The sequence below is a fragment of the Podarcis gaigeae genome (genome assembly GCF_964106915.1).
Source record: "Podarcis gaigeae genome assembly, chromosome: 18".
Classification (NCBI taxonomy): Eukaryota; Metazoa; Chordata; class Lepidosauria; order Squamata; family Lacertidae; genus Podarcis; species Podarcis gaigeae.
The window spans coordinates 5,588,052-5,603,681 of NC_139696.1; the positions used below are offsets into that span (position 1 = coordinate 5,588,052).

The 15,630-nt window shown below is 50.5% G+C and overlaps 1 protein-coding gene across 3 annotated transcripts in view; it reads left to right on the top strand.

The window, feature by feature from the left end:
• Positions 1–6,365: 6,365 nt before the first annotated feature.
• The window catches only part of FBN3 (fibrillin 3), a 171,759-nt gene continuing 162,494 nt past the window's right edge, over positions 6,366–15,630 (top strand). For all 3 annotated transcript variants that reach the window (XM_083720127.1, XM_083720129.1, XM_083720130.1), the window contains exon 1: positions 6,366–6,449. The gene's annotated coding sequence lies outside the window, so the exon portion shown is untranslated. The remainder of the gene's footprint in view (positions 6,450–15,630) is intronic.

A 15,630-nucleotide genomic window follows, 5' to 3' on the forward strand; every position in this document is an offset into this window, starting at 1 on the left:
GGACTCTTAAGAGTCTCCTCCAGCACCAGAATTCAACAGCATCAATTCTTCGGCGATCAGCCTTCTTTATGGTCCAGCTCTCGCTTCCATACATCACTACTGGGAAAACCATGGCTTTTACAATACGGACCTTTGTTGGCAAAGAAGCAGGGCAGGGATATCCTATAGTTCCCCCCTAGGGTATGATATTTGGGGGGGGCGTAGGCTGGGTTTGGGGGATTTCACGCACACACCCCGTGAATTTAAGCAGCAGCAAAATCTGGATCCCTTCAGAAATGCCTCTCACACGAGGCTATGGAAAACAGACCTGAAATTTACGGCATGTTCCTCAATGAAAGAAAACTACAGTGGTACCTCGGTTCTCAAACTTAATCCGTTCCGGGAGTCCGTTCCGAAACCAAAGCGTTCCAAAACCAAGGTGCGCTTTCCCATAGGAAGTCATGCAAAATGGATCAATCCGTTCCAGACTTTTCTAAAGAACCGCTAAAGCAGCCATTTAACATGAATTTTACTATCTAACGAGACCACTGATCCATGAAATGGAAGCAATGATCGATGTACTGCAGTCACACAATCAATCAATCAGTTGGTAGCTGAACTGGGTTCCACACTGTCATAAAACAAATTGAAAAAGTCACAAAAACAAAAACGCAAAATAAATAGCAAAAACAGACAGATCTCAGCGTAACACTCAAATCGGAAGTGTAACACTCAAAACAGAGCACATTCGGCTTCCAAAAAATGTCCGCAAACCAGAACACTTACTTTTGGTTTTGCAGTGTTTGGGTTCCAAGTTGTTTGAGTACCAAGGTGTTTGAGAACCAAGGGACCACTGTATATGAAAATGATGTACCAGTGGTACTTAACTCCAGTAGAAATAGCAAAAATGTATAGAACAAGTAACACTAATCGAGAATGCGGCAGCTAGACTGGTGACTGAGAGTGGCCGCCGAGACCATATAACACTGGTCCTGAAAGAACTTCATTGGCTCCCAAGACATTTCTGAGCACAATTCAAAGTGCTAGCGCTGACCTTTCAAGCCCTAAATGGCCCAGGGTACCTGAAGGAGTGTCTCCATCTTCCAGCCCGGACACTGAGGTCCAGCTCTGAGGGCCTTCTGGTGGTTCCCTCACTGCAAGAAGTGAGGTTACAGGGAACCAGGCAGAGGGCCTTCTTGGTGGTGGCACCCGCCCTGTGGAACGCCCTCCCGTCAGATGTCAAGGGAATAAACAATTACAGTGGTACCTTGGTACTCCAACGGCATGGCTTCCGAAGAAACTACCTCCCAAATGCCGCAAACCTGGAAGTAAGTGTTCCAGTTTGCAAACATTTTTTGGAAGTCGATGCTCCTGCAGCCAATCGAAAGCCACGCCTTGGTTTTCGAACCATTTTGGGAGTCGAACGGACCCCTGGAATGGATTAAGTTCGAGAACCAAGGTGCCACCGTATCTGACTTTTAGATGACATCTGAAGGCAACCCCGTTTAAGGAAGTTTTTGATGTTTTATCGTGTTTTTAGTATTCTGTTGGGAGCTGCCTAGAGTGGCTGGGGAATAAAGAATGAATTATTATTATTATTATTATTATTATTATTATTATTATTATTATTCAGTCCAACGACCCACTGAGCTATGGCTCTATACAACGCCTTTTCTGGTTCTGTAACTTGTTGTGGCGTTTAAGTTTGAAACTCTACAGTGGCCCTAAGGTCCCCCATGCATGTTCCATAGGCTGTAGAAATGGTCAGTACAGTGGAACCTCGGGTTACAGACGCTTCAGGTTACAGACTCCGCTAACCCAGAAATAGTACCTCGGGTTAAGAACTTTGCTTCAGGATGAGAACAGAAATTGCGGTGCGGCGGCAGTGGGAGGCCCCATTAGCTAAAGTGGTGCTTCAGGTTAAGAACAGTTTCAGGTTAAGAACGGACCTCCAGAACGAATTAAGTACTTAACCTGAGGTACCACTGTAAAGTAGAGACATCACCTTGCCAACAAAGGTCCGTATAGTAAAAGCTATGGTTTTCCCAGTAGTGATGTGTGGAAGTGAGAGCTGGACCATCAAGAAGGCTGATCGCCGAAGAATGGATGCTTTTGAATTCTGGTGCTGCAGGAGACTCTTGAGAGTCCCATGGACTGCAAGAAGATCAAACCTCTCCATTCTGAAGCAAATCAGCCCTGAGTGCTCGCTGGAAGGACAGATCCTGAAGCTGAGGCTCCAAGACTTTGGCCACCTCATGAGAAGAGAAGACTCCCTGGAAAAGACTCTGATGTTGGGAAAGATGGAGGGCACAAGGAGAAGGGGACGACGGAGGACGAGATGGTGGGACAGTGTTCTTGAAGCTCCCAGCATGAGTTTGACCAAACTGTGGGAGGCAGTGGAAGACAGGAGGGCCTGGCGTGCTCTGGTCCAGGGGGTCACGAAGAGACGGACACGACTAAACAACAACAACAACAACCACTGTATTTGCACAGATGCTGGTGACCTTCATCTTCTGCCTCGCAACGGCTTGGAAGATCCATGGGCAGAATTGCCAGTGAGACCTTTGTGAACTTAGACCCCATCCCTGCTTCACGGGGCGGCAGACAGGATCCCGACCGAATGTTGCTGCTCCCTCTCCAGTTCAGTGGAATCCGACTTCCTGCGAGCACCAGGCAAAGTCTCTGCTTGTGTCCAACAGGAAAAGCAAAAGACCCTGAAAGCGACAGGCTGCGCAGACAGGCTCCCTCCGACTCTCCAGGCAGTGACCTCATGCTAGATTAATGTGGAACAGCCTGGATTGATGGTGCTTGATGGAGGAGGCCAGGGGGAGAGGAGGAGGAGGAGGAGGAGAAGGGGGGGATTTTGCAGCTGAGATGTTCATAGTCCTGGCCCCCCCCCCCCTGCACTATGCAACACTCGGGATCTTGCAGAATCCTGATCCCAGGATCTGGTCTGAAGGCACTTCAGCCTTGCTGAAGCTAAGCAGGTCCCAGATGCGTTGGTTCCTGGATGGGAGACCTCCTGGGAACCACGTGTTTGCTGCCCTGGGGGGTGCCGCGACGGAGGAATGGGGTAATAAAATTATCGGCCGTGTTGCAATGTTGATTGAGTTAAACAGACGTACACAGGAGGGGAAAAGTCGCAGAGGGTGCCACTGAAATTCAAGACACCAAGGCTTGCCACTGATCTGCATTGACCATGTAAAGCACTATAAAGGTAAAGGCACGCCTGACCGTCAAGGGACGCGGGTGGCGCTGTGGTCCAAACCACAGAGCCTAGGGCTTGCCAATCAGAAGGTTGGCGGTTCGAATCCCTGCAACGGGGTGAGCTCCTGTTGCTCGGTCCCTGCTCCTGCCAACCTAGCAGTTTAAAAGCACGTCATGTGCAAGTAGATAAATATGTACCACTCTGGTGGGAAGGTAAACGGCGTTTCTGTGCGCTGCTCTGGTTCGCCAGAAGCAGCTTAGTCCTGCTGGCCACATGACCCGGAAGCTGTACGCCAGCTCCCTCGGCCAATAAAGCGAGATGAGCGCCGCAACTCCAGAGTTGGCCACGACTGGACCTAAAGGTCAGGGGTCCCTTTACTTTACCCCTGACCGTTAGGTCCAGCCGTTTGTTAAAGGTGCTGGGAATTGTAGCTCGGTGAGGGGCGAACTACAGTTCCCAGTGTTATTTGGTGGGAAGTGATGTACTTTAGACGTACGGCATGCTCCACCCCTGTCTGTGGGCTCTCCAGAGCGTACTCGTGGCTTTCTGTGTGCAACTCGTTCTGCGTCACCCCTCCCTGCTCCCCCCCAAAAGAAGGTCTTTATCTGAAGCATGTTGCACCCAGGACTACCTTCTTGCAATGCTGATTGCCTCGAGGGAAAGGAGTCTTAATTCCTGATTCTTTCAGGAAGCAGGGGATTTGGGGCTGCGGCTGAGAGCATGCAGCAGCCTGGCTTGCCTTCCATCTGCCCAACTGTGTCTAGCAAAGAGAGAAGGAGCCTGAACACAAACTTTTCCTTTGCTCCAAGCTCCCCCCCCCCCAAACCAACTCTTTCTCCCCATGTGGCAGAGCAGCCGGTCGTACCATTCTGCCATCTACGTGTTCAGGCAAACACGTCCATTTCAGGGTTTTCCTCAGGGATTCTGGCCTCGGCATTCCCACATCTTTCTGCAAATTAGAGACCCACGGCTTGGCTTTGAGACCTGAATTGCAAAATTCGGGAAAGGCAGAATTAGGGGGGGGGGAACATGGCTGAATTTTTGTTCACATGGGGTTTTAGGAAATGCAAGCAAACTGTAAAATGGTGAAGGGACCCCTGACCATTAGGTCCAGTCATGGCCGACTCTGAGGTTGCGGCGCTCATCTCGCTTTACTGGCCGAGGGAGCTGGTGTACAGCTTCCGGGTCATGTGGCCAGCAGGACTAAGCCGCTTCTGGCAAACCAGAGCAGCGCACGGAAACACCGTTTACCTTCCCGCCTGAGCGGTACCTATTTATCTACTTGCACTTTGAGGTGCTTTCGAACTGCTAGGTTGGCAGGAGCAGGGACCGAGCAACGGGAGCTCACCCCGTCATTGCGGGGATTCGAACCGCCAACCTTCTGATCGGCAAGTCCTAGGCTCTGTGGTTTAACCCACAGCGCCACCCGTGTCCCAGCGCCACCCACGTCCTGTATGGGATGCAAATTGTATCAGATTTTCCTCCCATCATAGAATCGCGGAGATGGAAGGGGCATAAAGTGTTCTCTAGTCCAACCTCCCCGGAATGGCGGAATCTCAGCCAAATCTGGCTCCTGGGCACTGGCAACCCACACTATGTCAACCCAACAGGCACTAGCAACCCACGCTATGTCACTGGCAATGCCGGCGACTGCATGCAAACCACGGCAGACTTTGGACAGCTAAAGTTCAGGGTTCCCCATGGCCTCTAATACTCAGTCCTACAGCATTGTTGTGCCAGTTGTCGTAGACAAGAGTTTCCCAAACTTGGGGGTCCAGTTGTTTTTGGGAACTACAAGTCCCCTCATCCCTAGCTAGCAGAACCAGGGACCAGGGACACTGGGAACTGTGGTCTGAAAACAGCTGAGACCCCAGTTTACAAAACCCTCTTAGACAAGTTTGGGAAACCCTCATAGGCAGTCCTGAGACCAGTGACCCAACTTAGCATACTGTTCCCGTTTAGGCCCTTCGATTCAGACCCATGAGGACTAGAAAATTGCTTTGTTTTTAGGGAACACAGATCATAGCTCATAGCGAAGGCTCCTCCTCCTCTTTCCTCCAGGTATTGTTTAATGCCAGTCTATGTAGGTCGGTGGCAGAGTGCGCAAACCTAAGGGACAGGGGTGGCGCTGTGGGTTAAACCACAGAGCCTAGGACTTGCCAATCAGAAGGTCGGCAGTTCGAATCCCTGCGACGGGGTGAGCTCCCATTGCTTGGTCCCAGCTCCTGCCAACATAGCAGTTCAAAAGCACGTCAAAGTGCAAGTAGATAAATAGGTACCACTCCGGTGGGAAGGTAAACGGCGTTTCCATCCGCTGCTCTGGTTCGCCAGAAGCGGCTTAGTCCTGCTGGCCACATGACCCGGAAGCTGTACGCCGGCTCCCTCGGCCAGTAAAACGAGATGAGCGCCGCAACCCCAGAGTCGGCCACGACTGGACCTTATGGTCGGGGTCCCTTTACCTTTTTTATGTAGGTCGGCGGCATAGTGCACAAACTTCCTGGTTTCACAAAACGCTTTTGCCTGATGAAGAGCTTTGTGGAACCCTGAGGCTGGCGCCCACGAAAAGTTCCCAACTGCTTAGGAAAAACCTCCTCTCCGGCCTTGGGAACGCAGGCAGGCGGTGGGGGTTTCACCACCGCCCACCAGACTTTCCCTTTACCCATTTAAGGGGAACAATAGACAGGCCAAATTGGCTTTCTCTCCTCTTTCATTCATTCCTCTCTCCTTCTTCCCACTGCAAGCCCCTTTGAAGTCGAGGGATGTGTTATTAATTTCCCCCCTCTGCCACCCACAGCCTTTCACGCCTGGGAGTCGAGGAGCTGTCATGGGGAGGGGAAATTGGGGGGGGGGTGAAGGAGGGAAGGAGGCAGACGGCTTTCCGGGGTCTGCAGGCCCAACAGAACCAGGGGGCCAAGGAGACATTAGGGAGACGGCAGCCCCTGCTTTTGAAAGTCCACAACCACCAGCTAAACCCCTCCACCTTATGCCCCCCCACTGCCTTCAACCAAGCCTTGAAGTTAAAAACTTTTGGCTGAAGAATGCAGCCTTCCTCCCTCTCTGCCCCCTCCTCTTTTCCCTCCTCCCCACCCAGCACCCCTTCTCAAGCTGCAAGGACCTCCCCCTGCCCGATTTGGAGGTCTCTCTCCTCCTTTTCTCCAAAAAGGCTGCGATTCCCCCCCCCTCTTTCTCCCCCCCCCCTGCCCGGCTCAGAACTTAAACAAAGAAATCCACGGCTCATCTTTGGAATTCTAGGACCAAGAAGGTATCTGTAAAACTTCTATCTATTCTTTTCGTTTAAAACATCGCTCCAGATTATTGCAATGGTTTTTGGTTAGGGGGGTTGTTGGCGGCGGAGGGGGGACGGGACGGGCACCCGCCAGGAAAACTATTCCAGTGACTTTTGCAAATGGGGCGGGTGGGTTTCCTTTGCAGCTCTTTGCTGCGCCGTCCTTTGTCGCCCCTCTCCCTTCTCTCTGCGCCCCCCCCCCCGTTTTCTTTGTTCACTTCTGACATTCCTCAGCCCATAGTCTTTCTTCCTCGATCCCACCCAGGATCCCGCCCTCGAGATCCCCTTCTCTCCACTTTTGGGGGATGAGTTGGGGTGCTTTTGGGAATGACAAGAAAGCACAATTCTCTCGCCCCCCCAACTACTCAAAACTTTGTAAGGGGGCTTCGAAAGAGTTTCCCACGGACACCTAAAAAAGAAACCTCGCGCTCGAAAGCGTAATTTTCCGTCTTCTTGTCCCGGATCGCAGGAGTGAGTTTGTCTGCTTTAAAAAAATAATAATAATTTTATTTTTTTAAAAAGCCAGCCTCCCTCTCTCGTCCTCTCCCTCCCCGCACCATTGACAAGGAGGTAGATTCGGTTCTCTTCCGGGCGTGATCGCGGAGACCTAAGCGGAGATTTCGAATGGGGATGTGGCGGGACACAACCGCTTCCCCCGTGCAAGTCCATCTGGACGCGCGTCGTGCGCCCTGGCGCACGGCTCCCATTCATTGCGCGGGGAACTCTTGTGCCGGCGTGTGCGTGTGTTTGTGTTGCTCGCTTGCGTGGAGTTCCTGCATGCCCTGCCTACCTTAGATTGCTCTGGGGGTGCCGCACCCACACCCCCATTCCCCGTGGTGGCCCCTGTTCGCGCCCCCCCCCCCCGAGCCCTGGAGCAGTCAAACGCAGCGCATAGCTGGGCAAGGCAGATCCAGAGGGGCCTCTTTGTTCCTCTTCATGCTTCCTCCCCCTGCTAATTTTTAGGAGGGGGGGGGGTTTAAGCTTTCTCACATGTTACACGGAGAGCCTCTGGCATGCCCCCCCCCCCCGGTGCTGCTGGGAGAGGTTTGCAAAATGGGTGACACCTCCCCCGGTTCCCCGCGAGTTGTATATGTGCGAACGGTTCTTTTTGCAACTTGAATAAAATATTTGGGGGGGGGGCAGTTAAGCCCCGCCCTGCACGATATGGTGCACGCGCACCATTGGAACGGCAATCCCCGTTAACTTTGGGGGCCCCCGGCACCCTCAAATATTTTATTGGGGAGGACCGAGGCGTTGCCTTCTATGGTTTGCGACACCGACTAGTTTTGTTTTGGGGGGCGCGTTCTTGTTGAGTTGGGGGGAGAGGAGAGGTTGGGGGTTTGATGAGGATGGTGGGGGGGTTCCCTGCTTCTGATGAGGGGCATTAAAATGGGTTGCACATCAGGAGCAAAGTTCGTGGGGGGAGAAAGGAGCTCCGAGGACATTCCTGTGCTCCTGCTCTGACCGCCAAACGCCCCACATGTCCAGGGTGACAGAGTGGGGAGATTCGCACATGAGGAGGCGCCCATGTGTGGAGTGCCATTGCGGATCAAACTGGAAGAGGGGCATAGCCCAGTATGTGTGTGTGTGTGTGTGTGTGTGTGTGTGACTCAAGAGGTAGTGATTTTCATCTCAGCATCTCTAGAAAGCAGTCACCAGGACCAACAATCTGACTCGGTCTAAAACAGCTTCTGAATCACTCATGAGGACTAAAACATAGGCAGGCAAACTAAAGCCCGGGGGCCGGATCTGGCCCAATCGCCTTCTCAATCCGGCCCGGCGGACAATCCAGGAATCAGCGTGTTTTCACATGAGTAGAATGTGTCCTTTTATTTAAAATGCATCTCTGGGTTATTTTTCGGTCCTGCCTGGTGTTTATACATGAGTGGAATGTGTGCTTTTACTTAAAACGCATCTCTGGGTTGTTTAGGATGCATAGGAATTCGTTCATTCCGCCCCTCCAAAAAAATATAGTCTGGCCCCCCACAAGGTCTGAGGGACAGTGGACCGGCCCCCTGCTGAAAAAGTTTGCTGACCCCTGGACTAGAATCTTAGGTTGCTCCCGGACAATCTGTTCCTTGAGCATGCAGCCTGATAAAATAATAACATGACATAACAACAACAATAATAATAATAATAATAATAATAATTTATACCCCGCCTATCTGGCTGGGCTTCCCCAGCCACTCTGGGCGGCTTCCAACAAAATATTTAAATACAGTAATCCATCAAACATTAAAAGCTTCCCTAAACAGGGCTGCCTTCAGATGTCTTCTAGTATCGTTCACGTTCCTCCGTTGCCTTCTGGTTGGGCTCATTGCCAGCTCTGCCTCCTGCAGCCAATCGGAAGCCGCGCCTTGGTTTCTGAACATTTTGGAAGTCGAACGGACTTCTGGAACGGATTCCGTTCGACTTCCGAGGTACCACTGTAGTCCAATCATTTTAAAGTCCTCTTTCGTTGCAACTACTTCCCATTTCTGCGCGTACAGAATTCTGGCTACAGTGGCAGCAACACATAAACAATATAACCACCTTTTTGGGGGACCATATGACCATCGTCTTGGCAAAGGCGATACCATCCTTTCACCTTCCTTTAGCTTTGGCTCACTTCCTTGAGCAATCTTGGATTTACTGTACTCGGATTACTATGCACTGTCTCAGACAGTGGTTAGGGCAGTAGGTCAGGGCCTGGGTTCAAATCTTCATGTAGGTATGAAGATCCCTTCGCTGGGACGCGGGTGGCGCTGTGGATTAAACCACAGACCCTAGGACTTGCCAATCAGAAGGTCAGCAGTTCAAATCCCCGTGACGGGGTAAGCTCCCATTGCTCGGTCCCTGCTCCTGCCCACCTAGCAGTTCGAAAGCATGTCAAAGTGCAAGTAGATAAATAGGTACCACTCCGGCAGGAAGGTAAACGGCGTTTCCGTCCACTGCTCTGGTTCGCCAGAAGCGGCGTAGTCCTGCTGGCCACATGACCCGGAAGTTGTACACTGGCTCCCTCGGCCAATAAAGCGAGATGAGCGCCGCAACCCCAGAGTCATTCGCGACTGGATCTAATGGTCAGGAGTACCTTGACCTTTTACCTATCCCTTTGCTAGGTGATCTTGGCTGAGCCCGGCTCTCAAAGTAGTCTAATCTGCCCTGTAATATGGCTTCTCTCCCCCACCCCCCTAAAAAAGCTGAATTAGTTTTTTGTCTGGGCAATTAGCGTCGGGGAAAATTCAGCTTCCATCGAGACATTTTCTGATGCCCTAGAGAGCCATCTAATTTAGCATGTTTACTTTACTTGCATTTTGTAAACAAAGCTAAAAGCTATGGGGAGGGGAAAAAAGGCTTTGCGTATTATTGTTTGTGCGGTTGGAACCCATTCTTTGATAATTATGACATTGATCCCTCCCCCCTCCTCTGGAAAAATTAACGGCTTGGGGAAATGTCCGGAAAATTCTCAGTTTGGGAAAAGCGACCACCCTGCAGAATGAAGCCTAGCTCACAGGGTTGTTGTGATGATAAAACATACTTTTTTTTGTTTGCAAGCGAAACTATAGTCTGTTTTATCGTTGCTAACAAACAAAGCAGACTGCCTTTTTCCATGGGTACAGAGTCAAGCCATTGGGCTGTCTATACCACACTCTTGGCTTAAGAGAGACCCCAATTGGTCTCTAGTACAAGGCGGGTACACAGAGCCTAGGACTTGCTGATCAGAAGGTCGGTGGTTCGAATCCCCGCCACAGGGTGAGCTCCCGTTGCTCGGTCCCTGCTCCTGCCCACCTAGCAGTTCGAAAGCACATCAAAGTGCAAGTAGATAAATAGGTACCGCTCTGGCGGGAAGGTAAACGGCGTTTCCGTGTGCTGCTCTGGTTCGTCAAAAGCGGCTTAGTCCTGCTGGCCACATGATCCGGAAGCTGTACTCCCTCGGCCAATAAAGTGAGATGAGCGCCGCAACGCCAGAGTCGGCCACGACTGGACCTAATGGTCAGGGGTCCCTTTACCTTTACCTTTACATGTCTCATTTAGTACAACCTGCAAAGCAGAAACCTCCATCATCCACCATCTTCCGAGGATGTCCGTTCTACTGTTGAACAGCTCTTGCCATCAGAAAGTTCTTCCTGGAATCTTCTTTCATGTAACTTGAAGCCACGGGTTCGAGTCCTCCCCTCCAGACCAGGAGGAAACAAGCTCACTCCATCCTCCATGTGAGAGCCCTTTAGATATTTGAAGATGGCTCTCATATCTCCTCTTTTCCAGGCTAAACATGCCCAACTCCTTCAACTGTTCCTCATCAGGCTTGGCTTCCAGACCCTTGATAATCTTGATCTTAATCCTCTGCACACCTTCCAGCTTGTCAACATCCTTCTTAAATTGTGACACCCAGAATTGGACACTGTATTCCAGGTGTGGTCTGACCAAGGCAGAATAGAATGGGACTATGACTTCCCTTGATCTGGACACTAGAACTTCTGTTGATGCCCCCTAGAATAACATTAGGTTTTTTTTGCTGCTGCATCACACTGTGGACTCATGTGAAACTCCTGGTCCACCAAGACCCCCAGATGCTTTCAACGAGTACTGCTAGAAAGCCAGGTGTCACCAATTTTATACCTGTGCAGCTGGTTTTTTTTCTGTTTAAGTGTAAACTCTGACATTTGTCGCTCTTGAAGGTCACCTTGAATTCTGATTCTGTCTTCTGCGGCGTCAGCTACCCTTCCCAGTTTAATAATATTATTATTAATAATAAATTTTATTTATACCCCGCCCTCCCCAGCCAGGACCAGGCTCAGGGTGGCTAACACCAGATATAAAACAATTGATTGAAATACAGTGGTACCTCGGGTTAAGTACTTAATTCGTTCAGGAGGTCTGTTCTTAACCTGAAACTGTTCTTAACCTGAAGCACCACTTTAGCTAATGAGGCCTCCCACTGCCGCCACGCCGCCGGAGCACGATTTCTGTTCTCATCCTGAAGCAAAGTTCTTAACCCGAGGTACTATTTCTGGGTTAGCGGATTCTGTAACCTGAAGCGTATGTAACCCGAGGTACCACCGTACAACTTAAAAATCAAGATTAAAATACAACATTAAAATGCAGCCTCATTTCAGCAGAAACTCAAGAACTTTTTTGGGGATGAAAACGTCCAAGTCTTCACCAAGGCTAACTGTCCACACTGGTCCCACGTGGGCCAGAAAAAAGCCGGGGAAGTCCCCAAGTAGGAGTTCCATCACAGAAGGAAAAAGGAAAAAAGAAAGAGGGGGAGGGAATCAAGTTGATTCCAAGTCAAAAGCCAGGCGGAACAGCTCTGTCTTACAGGTCCTGTGGAAAGAAATCAGATCCTGCAGGGCCCTGGTCTCATGAGACAGAGCGTTCCACCAGGCCGGGGCCAGTGTTGAAAAGGCTAATCTGACTTCCTTAGGGCCTGGGACCACTGTTGTTGTTGTTTAGTCATTTAGTCGTATCCGACTCTTGGTGACCCCCTGGACCAGAGCACACCAGGCACTCCTGTCTTCCACTGCCTCCCCCAGTTTGGTCAGACTCATGCTGGTAGCTTCGAGAACACTGTCCAACCATCTCATCCTCTGTCGTCCCGTGCTTCAGGTTAAGAATGGACCTCTGGAACGAATTAAGTACTTAACCCGAGGTTCCACTGTATATGCTCCCACACTCTGGCAAAACACCACACCCCAAAACCATCTTGTTACAACCGTATTTGTTGTTGTTGAGTTGTTTAGTCATGTCCGCCTCTTTGTGACCCCCTGGACCAGAGCACGCCAGGCCTTCCAGTCTTCCACTGCCTCCCGCAGTTTGGTCAAACTCATGTTTGTAGCTTCGAGAGCACTGTCCAACCATCTCGTCCTCTGTCGTCCCCTTCTCCTTGTGCCTTCCATCTTTCCCAACATCAGGATTTTTTCCAGGGAGTCTTCTCTTCTCAGGAGGTGGCCAAAGTCTTGGAGCCTCAGCTTCAGGATCTGTCCTTCCAGTGAGCACTCAGGGCTGATTTCCTTCAGAATGGAGAGGTTTGATCTTCTTGCAGTCCATGGGACTCTCAAGAGTCTCCTCCAGCACCAGAATTCAAAAGCATCCATTTTTCAGCCATCAGCCTTCTTTATGGTCCAGCTCTCACTTCCGTACATCACTACTGGGAACCGGGACCTCTAGGGTGTTGCTATTTATGGACCTTAAGGTCCTCCGTGAAAGCGAGCCAATCTGAAATCAGCTGAGGAGGGTATCCTGATTGGCACCCCCCAGGTCAGATCTGTGCTGTTCTGCCTTCGCAGGCAAGCGACTCCCCCATGCCACACACCATCTCTGTTGGGGTCTCTGTCTCGCTGAGGTTTGGGCATTAAGCCTCTCTCAGATTTCCTTTCCCTGGGAATCCAACCGAGCCAGAGCTGCGATGATTGACTGGAATGGCCATTCATTTTTCGTTTCCTTTCTTCTTACAGTCACTCTTCCATGCTCCCTGTCACGTTAATCCCAATTCAGAGAGGCTCGTTGTGAGCTCAAAGGGATTCCAGAGCAAGATAAACCAGGGGAGAGTAGTGGAGATGTTTACTACAGTTGCCCAAATTGGGAAGAGGGAACGGACAGGCATGTCTTGAGCAGATAACCAGAGCTTCTCAAAAATGCGTTTGGCTGTGATAGTGGTCCCACGTGACTGAGGGCGCCTGAGGAGATCCATTTAAGAGGGGGATGTGGGTGGTGCTGTGGTCTAAACCACTGAGAATCTTCGGCTTGCCTATCGGAAGGTCGGCGGGTCGAATCCCCACGATGGGGTGAGCACCCGTTGCTCTGTCCCAGCTCCTGCCATCTTAGCAGTTCAAAGTATGCCAGCGCAAGTAGATAAATAGGTACTGCTCTGGCGGGAAGGTAAACGGCATTTCCGTGCGCTCTGGTTTCCGTCACGGTGTCCCATTGCGCCAGAAGCAGTTTAGTTCTGCTGGCCACATGACCTGGAATAATATTTATTTATTTATTTATTTATTTATTTATTTATTTATTTATTTATTTATATATATATACCTACCCTGCCCATCTGGCTGGGCTTCCCCAGCCACTCTGGGCAGCTTCCAAAAAAATATTAAAATACTATAATACATCAAACATTAAAAGCTTCCCTAAACAGGGCTGCCTTCAGATGTCTTCTAAAAGTCTGATAGTTGTTGTTCTCTTTGACATCTGGTGGGAGGGCGTTCCACAAGGCGGGTGCCACTACCGAGAAGGCCCTCTGCCTGATTCCCTGTAACTTGGCTTCTCACAGTGAGAGAACCGCCAGAAGACCCTCGGTGTCCGGGTAGAAAGATGGGGGTGGAGACGCTCCTTCAGATATACCTGGAAAGCTGCCTGCGGACAAACGCCGGCTCCCTCGGCCTGAAAGTGAGATGAGCGCCGCAACCCAGTAGTCGCCTTTGACTGGACTGAAGCATCCAGGGGGCCTTTACCTTTTAGCTTACCATTTAAGAGAGAGAAAGAGAGAGACTTTTGATCTTCCAGTAGCACAGGGCAGAAAACTATATACAGTGGTACCTCGGGTTACATACGCTTCAGGTTACAGACTCCGCTAACCCAGAAATAGTGCTTCAGGTTAAGAACTTTGCTTCAGGATGAGGACAGAAATCGTGCGGCGGTGGCAGGAGGCCCCATTAGCTAAAGTGGTACCTCAGGTTAAGAACGGACCTCCGGAACGCATTAAGTTCTTAACCCGAGGTACCACTTTATACGAAGAATTGTAGAATTGTAGAGTCAGAAGGGACCTCATGAGTCATCTAGTCTGACCTTTGCAATGCTAGCGCCTTTTGCCCAAGGTGATGCTCAAACCCATGCGCCTAAGAGCATCATGTTCTACCAATTGAGCTAAATGATGATATGTGACTTAGAGGGCCTGATGAGATCAATTTGCAAGAGAGAGAGAGAGAGAGAGAGAGAGAGAGAGATGAGGAAGGAGAGTCCATTGCTTTCCAAGGAAGCACATTCCACTGTCTTGCCAGTAAGAGGAGAAGGCTGTCTCCTTTGGTTATCAGGTCAGGGATGCTTTAACTGAGATTCCTGCTTTGCAAGCGGTTGGACTAGACAGTGGTGTAGCGTGGGTTGTCAGCACCCGGGGCAAGGCAAGTAATTTGCACCCCCTAACCCATGGATTTGCGCCCCCCTAACCCTAACCCCCAGATGTTGCGCCCGGTGCGGCCGGCCCCCCTGCACCCCCCACGCTATGCCACTGGAACTAGATGCAGACCCTCCACGTATCTCTATTTTCCAGGGACAGTCCTGGATTTACAGAAGCTGACCTGGTTTCTGATTGGAGTGCCCTGTTTTCCCTTAAAGGTAAAGGGACCCCTGACCATTAGGTCCAGTCATGGCCGACTCTGGGGTTGCAGCGCTCATCTCACTTTATTGGCCGAGGGAGCCGGCGTACAGCTTCCGGGTCATGTGGCCAGCAGGACTAAGCCGCTTCTGGCGAACCAGAGCAGTGCACGGAAAGGCTGTTTCCCTTCCCGCCAGAGCGGTACCTATTTATCTACTTGCACTTTGACGTGCTTTCGAACTGCTAGGTTGGCAGGAGCAGGGACCGAGCAACAGGAGCTCACCCCGTCGCAAGGATTCGAACCACCGACCTTCTGATCGGCAAGCCCTAGGCTCTGTGGTTTGGACCACAGCGCCACCCGCGTTTTCCTTAGGATGTCCCTATTTTCATTAGAGAAATGTTGGCAGGTAGGGAGTTTTGCAACCCTTGAAACAAGGAGATGAGTAACTATACAACCAGTGCTTTTTAATTGGGGCTTCCTCCCAGGGAGAAATGGGTGAATCTCTCAATTTCTGTTTTTCTCTGTTTCCCATTTCTCCACACTTTAAGTTAGAGATGTCCTACATCCGGAATTTCTTGGACGCAGCCAGAATACGGCATTCAGAAACAGTCTCTGGGTGAAAATCGCTGAAATGTCTGGGAAAATCTGGACTTATGGCAACAGATGTTGGAAATCTAGACTTTTGTGTCCAGATTTTCACTTTTTTTGAAATGTGGCAACCCTGCTTTCAGTTCGGTTATCTGTATTTCCACATCAGCCTGCAAACCTTTTTTTAAAAAAGTCTAGCAACTTTGCTACTGAAAATGCACGCTTCTGCAAATAAATTTCTCCCGGTTATAGTGCATTATTGCAATAAGGTTATG